Below are 10,453 nucleotides of genomic sequence, written 5' to 3' on the forward strand. Positions count from 1 at the left end.
TGTCGTACTCCAGTTGTAAACTATTTGTCGGTAAGTAAATAAAGATTTACCAATTCCACCACGAAAATGAAATTTTGAATGAATTAGGTTTTAAATGAAATTCCTATATATGTTGAGATTCATTGAACTTTTCAATGGCATGTTTAATCTCGATTATGCCCTTCAATTTTGTGATTGGGATACCGGGGATCACAAACAAGGTGTGAATAACCATGCAAATAAGTTTGGTACTCTCGAAGTCATTTATCACCTAATCAATGTGCCGATTAGCCACACACACTCCATTGATCTATGATAACCTACGAGCTACCCATTGCCATCCTTCATTAGTCCCATATTAGTGCGTCGGTTACACGCTCCACTAACGAGCAATAAGGTACAATGTGCAATTTCATGGGTTAGCATCAAATTCACATTTTTCCTAAAGTAACTAAGATTGGGAATTTATAAAAGGTTTAGTTACTTTATATTTCATTATACTTTTAATGAGGATTTAAATGTCCTATCAATACCTTTCGGCTAACGACCCTCCACTGGTCAAGGGTGCGGTGGGTAAGAGTATATACCCAATGGCGGTCATTTTACAAGCTGTTTTTTTAAACTCCCCTTATAGACCAACTTTGTGAATGAGGCCTACTAACAGTAAGACTGACTTTTAACTTATACATATATAATATATTAGACTTTTAATTTTATATAGTATAAGGGCGTATTTTACACATTTAAAATACTAAGTGGTTTAATCTATTAATAAATTAGACTTTTTAATTTAATTAAACTTAAACCATGTCATTATGAATTTATTAATTTTCTCTTTTAATTAAAAACATAATTAATTTAATAAAACCATAAGGATGTAATTTGAACTATTCAAAATATCAAGGTTCTAAATTTAAGATTTCAAAATTAAGGCTATTTAATTAAATTTTAAGTTACAAAACCAAAAGGTGCACTTTTAAACCTTTTCAAATTTCTAGGGTTTTAGAATTTAATGTTTCATAATTAAGACCTTTTAAATTCCAAAACTTGAGGGCAAGTTTTGAAACTCTTCAAAACCTTTTGGATTCCAAAACTTGATGAAAAGTTTTGTAACTCTTCAAAGCCATTTAGATCAAATTTTAAACCACTAAAATAATCACATATTTTTATCATTTACCAATTTGATCTAATTCAACTCATATAACAAGATAATTTCAAATCAAATAATACAAATAATTAGCTTATCATATAATCTAGTAATTATCTTAAAATTTGACAATTTATCTTTTAATTGCATGAGGATAGTCACCACCATATCAGAAAATTCAGATTTTATGATATAAAATAGTTTATGGTATTGAACCTAATCCAATTCTGGCCAAAAAAACATGAAAATCTGCAAACAGATGATCCAACTCATCGAGTCAGGCAATGGACTCATCGATTTGGCTCAACTTGGGATCAAATCGTCGAGTTCCTTCATAGGACTCATCGAGTCCACCAGGCAGAGAGCAAATTTCATTTTTCTTCAACTTTGAACAATTGCATCAATATAACAGAAAACACCCTAGGCTCTAATACCGCTGAAGGGTTTAGAGCACTATAACAAGCCAATGGTGCACATACAACCCTAAATGCATTGGATCTAAGTTTTATCTAGATATACATGCAATTTTCGTTTTCCAAAGCATGAAGCCTAACTAGCATACAATATTGATATTTGAAACATAAAAACGAGTTAGATGATTACCTCTTTGTTATAGCTCGTAGAACTTGGTCTTACAAGAGCTTAGCATCTCAAATGTGATGCCTCAAATAAGTCACAAAACACCAAGAACAAATGGAGGATTACGAGAGAGGTTTAAGAGGCACCTAAATCGTATATTTTCTTTTTAGAATACATGTGTGTTGATTTTAAGGGCTTAGGGGTTACATATATAGTGTAAAGTTCCAAGGGTCACTTGTAAACCCTAATTCATTCACTTAGGCTTTTGATCTAATAACTCATTTTGAATAACACTTCATGGACTCTCACATAAGCTTAGTCCATCACTAATCAATCATGGATAATTAGCCCAAACTATATGTATCACTGATTTACATAATCAGCCCTTGTTAATTTAATCAGTCTCTTTTGATCACCAAATTAATTGTTGATCAATACCAATTAAATAATATGATTTCTCAAGTAATATATTATTCTTATAATATATATAAATCATAATTAACCTATTTCTCAAATATCCTTCTTATCAAATTGCTCCAATGAATGCAACCCAGATAGACCATGCTACTATCGGGTCAAGTACATACCAATTATAGTTATGGACTTAGACACCTAATCCAACATTATCCACTTCGGGGATGCGGATAAAAACCTCTAAACATCAATAAATTTGAAATACTTTTTAGTATCAACAAAATATGTTTTAAGTGCCATCTTGAAAATGTGTTGATTGTTTTCCCCTCTTTTCCGTTGAGTAAGCAAATTCTTTGTAAATGTCGTTGAATTTAGTAACCGAATTGTTCATCTCTCGAAACTTGCTACAACAATGGTGTTTTGTACGGTATTCCCCACGACCCATGACACTAAAAAACGGCTCCATAATGCGTGGCCAAAAGTGCTCATCTTTTTGCGTATTTTCGGTTTGTGAATCCTCAGAAATGTCGACCCATGACTCGCCTAATGTCACCTCTTCATCCGGTTGTCATTGTTGAGTCGGGGGCTTCTCTTTTACCAAAATCGACGTTTTCTTTCCCACATCTTTTGCCGTTGGATGGTTAGGCTTGTGTTTCGTGAAAAATGTCATATTGGTTTTCGGTTACCGGTTCGGGATTGGGTTGTGTTTCTCGTACAAATTCAACATCTGAGATATATTCAGGAAGCGGGGACCAATTTCGAAACATGTTTAGGCTTGGAGGTTCCATGGCGTAATAGTAAACTTGTTGGGGACGAGGTTGGGATCGGGGCGAAATCATGAATGAATCAAATTAGGGTCGGTATACCGACGTATCCAACAGTCGAACATTTGGACGTGATTTGCCTCGAGCGGTAAATTGAGGGTTTTTATTGGATTCATTATTTTGGAAAAAATTGGTTTGAAAACTTGTGGAATTGAAAGTGTTGTGTGTGATATGTGTAAGGTATGATTTTAATTTATAGTTGAATTATTAAGAAAAAATTGAAAAGCTGACCGTTGTCAACGGTCAAATGGCTCAAATAGGGAAATGAACTACGCTAATATCACCTCCACCGGTAAGGATATCGAGTGCGGTAAGGGGGTCGGAGTTGAGTTTGTCGCACGCTGCGACACCAAATTAGCTACTGCGGTGTGCGGTAGATATGCACCGACCGACCTAATGATGGTGACCACAAATGCTACTATGCCTAATCTGATACATTTCTTTTTGTCTTTTTATTTATGTCTTATATAACCTATCTTTTTTCTATTGTTTTGTAGTTTAAAAGCCTTTAATATAATCATTAAAGATCGACAATATTGTTTGACAAAATTCTTCTGGGTGTAAAATCTTGTAGGATTTTAAAGAAGATCAAGAAAACATGGTGCGATGTGTGATAAAATTCTTGATACCAAAATATGGTGTTACCACACCTCCTCAAGCACCCAGATCAACCGATGTAAATTTGTTTTTTTAGGATTTTTTTAAGTAAATTGGTCATAACCAATAAGATTTTATATATATATATATATATATATATATATATATATATATATATATATATATATATATATATATATATATATATATATATATATATATATATATATATATCCTCTCTAATAAAAGTTTTTTTTTTTATTTGTCACTTTCATTCAATTTTGTCAAATATCATTTTGTGGTTATTTGAATTATTTTTTTTTCCCACATTTCATTTTATGAGTTTTTCTATTTTATTAAACTTCACATAATTATTTAATGTAATAATTGCAATAAATGTAATGATAAATGTATATCAATTTCAGTAAAAAATTTACTTTTTAATTTCAAAATTCCTAAAATTAAAGCTATTAGTTTATTTTATTTATTTAAATTATTTGTTTAAATTTAAAAGATAAAAAACATCTTAATTATAATAACTCATTATTTTTCTTATAAATTTCATAGTTCTCAAATATTTTGACTTTTATTTTTTATTTTCATTTTTAAATTAACTCATGTAATATATAAGTCTCACAACTAGTATATATATATATATATATATATATATATATATATATATATATATAAGTCCGGCTCTTTGAAATTGAGTCCCTTGTATGGAGAATAGAAAAAGGGCCCTTAAATATAAGGAAACTAATTAATTAAAAAATTAAAATGAAAGCAAAGGAACTAAGATTCCAACCCACATCATTTAGGTATAAGATAAAGCAACACTTTAAATCCAGTTGAACTACAACACATTTTGTTATTTAACTAGTATATATATATATATATATATATATATATATATATATATATATATATATATATATATATATATATATATATATATATATATATATATATATATATATATATATAAAACAAGATGCAAAATAAGCATCTTTCTGGAAATAGTGATTTTGCTTTTTATCATTGTAGATTTTTACACCTACACTTTTACCTTAAAAAAAAGTTTTGGTCTAATAGTTTTAGCATATCATAATTTTAAAATTAAATTATTAATATTTTATAAGATGCGATTTAGACCCTTATTTTATATATATATATATATATATATATATATATATATATATATATATATATATATATAGGCTTTATTAACTGTAAAGGAGTTTCCTTGGCCAATGCAGAGAGTGATGACTTATATACTAGTTCTAATCTATATGGCTTTAAAAGCTATTTATAAATGATGTGTGAGTCTTGGACTAAAAATGTTTAAAAACAATGAAATATGACCGAAAGTATAAAAAAAGATTTTTTATGGACAAAATCCAAAAAATGAGTACAGGACCGGAACTGTAATTTACTTATCCTTTAAATACACTCAAATGTTTTAATACCCTCACAAGTCACAACTATTCAGAACCAAACAAAAGGTTGAATTCAAGAAAATGGCACAAAAAAGGTACTCCTAAGTCCTATCTCTCTCATGCTTCGAATATATAAAGGGAGATTGTATTTTTATATCTTTTAAATCTATTTGCATATGCTTGAAACCTTTTGATTGACACATCAAAAATGTCTTTATGGATTCTATCGTTTGAAATTAACTGATTGACACATTAAAGTTTTCCAAAAGTGATTCTATATAATTGATAGCTATATAAACTTTTTTCTTATTTTTATATTCTTTATTATGGTTAACATTGTATTTGAAAACCAATTGTTTTAAATTGCTGGAAATTACCAATAAATCCAAATAATTGTGTAGAAAGGGACTTATATTTTTGTTTTTTGATAGTAATTACATGTAATACCAGATCCTTTATAATTATACATTTTTGGCACAAGTCTAAAACTTTGTTATAAATTTGGTTAAAACTTTTTTCTTTTACAAATCCGTTCTAAATTTTGTTTTTTTTTTTTCAAATTTATTTTGGAGGTCTCTTAAAAAAAACTATCCAAAGTCTTAGTAAAAACATGATTTCAATCACATCAAAACCTTTAATATTTATTTTAATAAAATTAATATTTTATTTATAAAGTTATTGTTTTAAAAATCAATTCCATAAATTATAAAAAAATCATATTATTAAAATAATTTTATTTTGTCTTTATTTTTCCTATTTAAAAATCTTTAACTTTTATATTTTTTTTTTGTCGAACATACTATTAATGTTGTGTTCTATTTATTGTTTTGATATTTTATAAGTTTATATTATGGGGATGTTTGGTTTAGCTTTTCACAGTCTTAAAGTTCTTTTTGAAAAAGAAAAAAAGCAAAAGATGTTTGGCAAAACTAGTTTTAAAAGCTAATTTTTGAGTTTTTTTTCAAGGAAAATGAACTTTTTGGAAAAATCAGAAAATCCTGATTTTTTGTAACTTTTACAAAAATGACTTTTAGACTGTGAAAAATTAAACCAAACACCCCCTATATAATGTTATTTTTTGACGTTTTGTTCGAAGATACACATAGACGATTGTCGATAATCCAGTACAATTACTTAACATTAGTATTTATTTTGACGTTCTTATTATTTTTATGTTTGTGTTTGTCTGTGGCTTATATGGTTCTTTTTTAAATGAATGAACTTATATGGTTTCAAAGAAATACTTTCCAAATATCCAAACATTTAATAATTAATATCCTAATCCTTGATAGAAATACATATTCGACTATATATAGGTTAATCCAAAACCGACTTTTAAAACATCGGATCATCCAAAATCATAACTTTTCTTTAAAACTTAGGAGTGTTAGTTCGTAAAAAAATAAGTGTAAATAAATATGTTAAACATGAAAAATATAAGTAAAAATTTGAAACATTATAAAAAAAAAAAAAAAAAAATTAGACAAAAATTAAAAAGGCTACAAAATTTAAAAAAAAAAAATGAATCGGGTAAGTAAAAATGTTCAAATGGTAAGTTGCAAAAAAATTTAAAAGTTTGAAACGTCAAAAGTTTAAATAGTAACTTATATTTTTTTTTTTCAAAATATTTATAATTTTTTTAAGTATTTTAGACATGTCTTTTGTAAACTTTTTTACAACCATTTTTCGATTTCTCTTCAAGTTCTTCACAAATTATTTGACAATTGTTTTAAAATAAATCAATTTTTTACGAATGGTTTTGAACTTTTAAATCTTTATAACAACCTTTTTAAACTTATTCTGTAATCCTTTTAAAACCCTTTTACACTCACATATCACAAAAACTGACACCACATTTACCATAGTCCTCACACAAGATGAAGTGATGAACGTCGACTCTCCACCACTTCGTATTTGCCTATACCTTCTCGGCTTCACCAATAGCTTCTCGCAATCTCGTATTCTCCTTCATTTGTGTTTAGTTGTTAGCGCTGCTGATCGAATGTGAGATTATGAAACAAAAGCTTTTCTCTTTTCCCTTACCCTTCCTCCCTTTCCCTTTGCCCTAAAATCACATATCACAAATCATTATATTGGACTTTTGTTCGGTGAATCTCCTATGTGGTCTTTTTTAACTCATGTTAGTCATTTAGAGGTAATCGAGAAATGGGTTAACTTGTTGTAATATGCGTCAAATTGTCAAATTGTCAATATGTTTGTGTAATCTAATTTTTTTTTTTTTATAGTAGACTAGTAATAGTGTAATCTGATTTTTTTGTGAACTCGTATTAGACAGTTAACTTGTTGTAATTTGTGTCAAACTTTTAATATGTGCCGTAGCGGATCTAGCCCGCTCCACAATTTTTACTACTAAATAGCCCTCCAAAAATTTATGTTATACTAAAACTTCCCTCTTTGGCACCTACTTTTACTTTAAATGCCGTTATTGATATTTTTTTTTACTTCAAAAACCCAAAAAATACGTTATATTTTCAGAATTTTATAATTTTTTGGACCCCGTTTAGTTTATGTGTAATATGATTATGTGTAAATTGTAATCTGATTATGTGTATCAGTTTATGTGTAAATTGTAATCTTTTATAGTGTTATGTGGTTAACTTTAATTGGTTACTAATAACAGTGTATTATATGTAACCCAAATCTAACCCGCCAACCAGTGATCTATATTATTATATGGGTCATGTTCAGGTTGTTGTATTCTGATCCGCCAACCCGAACCCGATACAATTGCCACCCCTAGTTGTTAACATGTTAATAATTAATATATGTGAATAATGAATATAAATGATAAGTATCAATGTGAATGATTGTTTATCTATATTTATAGAATTTACATATGAATTCAAATAAATATTGACTTTCACACATGAATTTGACTAAATTCATATGTAACTTTAAATATTTCACTTGAAATTCTTTTTGAAAATTGCAACATTTTGTTTACGCACAAATGAATTTACTAAGATTTACAAGTGAAATTACTCAAATTCATATTAAAATGATCAAGAAGTGTTGCAAAAATTGGGTACACTTGACATTTTAGATATAGTTTAGATTCATAACGTGAATATGAACGGACTAAAACTAAAAAAAGAATAACTCATATTTATATGTGAATATGAACGAGCCCCGGTCTATGGAACAACTCAATATATGTATCAATATAAATGTATACTTATAAAGGGAAAAAAAAAAAAAGAACAACTCAATATATGTATCAATATAAATGTATACTTATAAAGGGAAAAAAAGGTTCTGTTCTATGGAAAACAAATCTTAAAAAATATGAATTTTGCTATATTTGCGTTTTTTTTAATGGAATTTTGCTATATTTGCTATAATAGTAGTCTTCATCAATGGTTCAGGATCGCTGTTGTTACCGGTGGAAACAAAGGCCTTGGTTTAGAAATATGCAAGCAATTGGCTAAAGATGTCATGGTGGTGTTAACTGCGAGAGATGAGAAGAGGGGCACCGATGCCGTTGTCGAATTGCACTCCTACGGTTTATCTGATGTAGTCTTTTATCAGCTAGATGTCACATTTCCGGCTAGTATTGCTTCCTTGGCTAATTTTGTTGATACTCGGTTTGGAAAACTCAATATATTGGTAACAATTTTGAAACACCACTTTTTGTTTTCCGATTAGCTAGTTCTAGGGTTTAAATTCGAGTTTCGTTCAAACTTGTACTCATTTGGTGTTGCTTGATATATTTGTATTAAATACGACATAGAAGTATGTTTTACAACTTAGATTAATGGAACAGGTGAACAATGTTGGAGTGATTACTAATAACATTGACGAGGAATTCTTTTCGAATTTTAACCTTCTAACTGAGGTAACTTATGTTCGGTTATATAAACCATGCTTTTGTTCATCTTATTTTATTTTGAAACAACAAATCTAATCTACTAGTATTTACTTCTAATTTCACATATGTCCTAGATGGGACTTGAACCTTCGTCCTAAGAAAGGATGGCAACACCTGATACTGTTGGGTTAGTAGCCCTTTGGTATTACCATCTTATTGATCATATGAAAAGTTAAAAATCAAAAGACTTCTTAAGTTCTACATTTTTATCATCTAATATCTAATTGCATGTTTGTATTACCAAGATAGGCGGTGAAAAACTTTATTATATTTGTTTCATGATCATTTACCGGACAATCAATCTAAAAATATGTAAATGATTGGGCCTATCTTTAACTGTGATATAGAAAATTGGTGAAAAGGCTTATAAAAAGGCTTATGAAAAGGGTACGCAGTACTCCAAGAAAGTTGTACCACAAACATATTAAGGAGCGCGAAAGTGCTTGGAAACCAATTATTATGGAGCTAAACATGTCACTCAAGCCTTGCTACCGCTTCTTCTTAAATCTACCTTTCCAAAAATAGTCAACATCTCATCCAAACTAGCGCAACTACAAGTAAGCTAATTACCCTTTCCTCTAAGTTACTTTTTAAAGCACTATATTTTATGCATAAGAAAAATTAAATATCCTCCTACTTTTTCTTTCTATCAATCTTCCTTGGCATATAAAATAATAAAATATGGAATCCACTAATCTCTCTTTTAATCTTCTTATTTTATTTTGACACTTGCCTTGATCTAGTGAGTAGCGAGATAGGTAGGAACAAAAGGTAGGAGGATGTTTGATTTCTTTATACATAAAGTATAAGGAAAAGATATGTTGATTGTTATAACTTTTTGGTAGTTTTGTTATCCTTTTTTTTTCTTATAGTATGTTCAAGATGAAGGTGCAAAGAAGATTCTAAGTGATGTTGATGGACTCACAGAGGAGGTGGTAGATGGGCTTATGAGTGAGTATTTAAAGGATGCTAAAGATCAGGAATCGATGGAAAAGAAAGGGTGGTCTAATATTGTTTCAAGCTATGTCATATCCAAAGCAGCTCTTAATGCCTACACCGGGATATTAGCTAAGAAATATCCGTTTCTATCTGCGAATGCAATTACTCTTGGTTACCTTGCGACAGACTTCACTAGTTCTAAAGGAATTTTCACGGTTGAAGAAGGTGCTAGAGGGCCTGTGAGACTAGCTTTGATCCTTGGTGGAGGCCCTTCGGGTCAATACTTTTTTCAAATGGAAAAATCAACATTTTAATATGAAGAATAAGTATAATGCTAGAATCTATATGTACTTGAAAGCTTGGATGCATGACTGCTAAATAGTTCAAATAAAACGGAAAAAATAAGTCGGTAGTATTTATTTATAAAAAGTTATGTATTACCTTGTTGTTCTATTATTTTGATTGAAAAAAAGACGAATATGAAAATGCTCTTTCTGTCTCGGTAAGTTTTGTATTCCATTCTTGTTAAAGTGGAGGTTTCATTGATCGTGGAAATTTTTTTTTTGCTAGATGTATAATAATAGAGAAATTAAATTGTCTCCTACCTTTTATTCCTACAATTATTCCTACCCACTAAAATTATGACAAA

At 29.1% G+C, this 10,453-nt stretch overlaps 1 pseudogene across 1 annotated transcript; it reads left to right on the forward strand.

Annotated features, from left to right (window-relative positions):
- The first annotated feature begins 5,024 nt into the window (after window positions 1-5,024).
- Window positions 5,025-10,164, forward strand: LOC145006531 (short-chain dehydrogenase/reductase 1-like; annotated as a pseudogene). Its single transcript, XR_013662935.1, has 5 exons — window positions 5,025-5,071; window positions 8,363-8,603; window positions 8,761-8,832; window positions 9,228-9,422; window positions 9,738-10,164. The product of XR_013662935.1 is annotated as a short-chain dehydrogenase/reductase 1-like (transcript).
- The last annotated feature ends 289 nt before the right edge of the window (window positions 10,165-10,453 follow it).

This window comes from Lactuca saligna, chromosome 7, assembly GCF_052625555.1.
Source record: "Lactuca saligna cultivar CGN05327 chromosome 7, ASM5262555v1, whole genome shotgun sequence".
Lineage (NCBI taxonomy): Eukaryota > Viridiplantae > Streptophyta > Magnoliopsida > Asterales > Asteraceae > Lactuca > Lactuca saligna.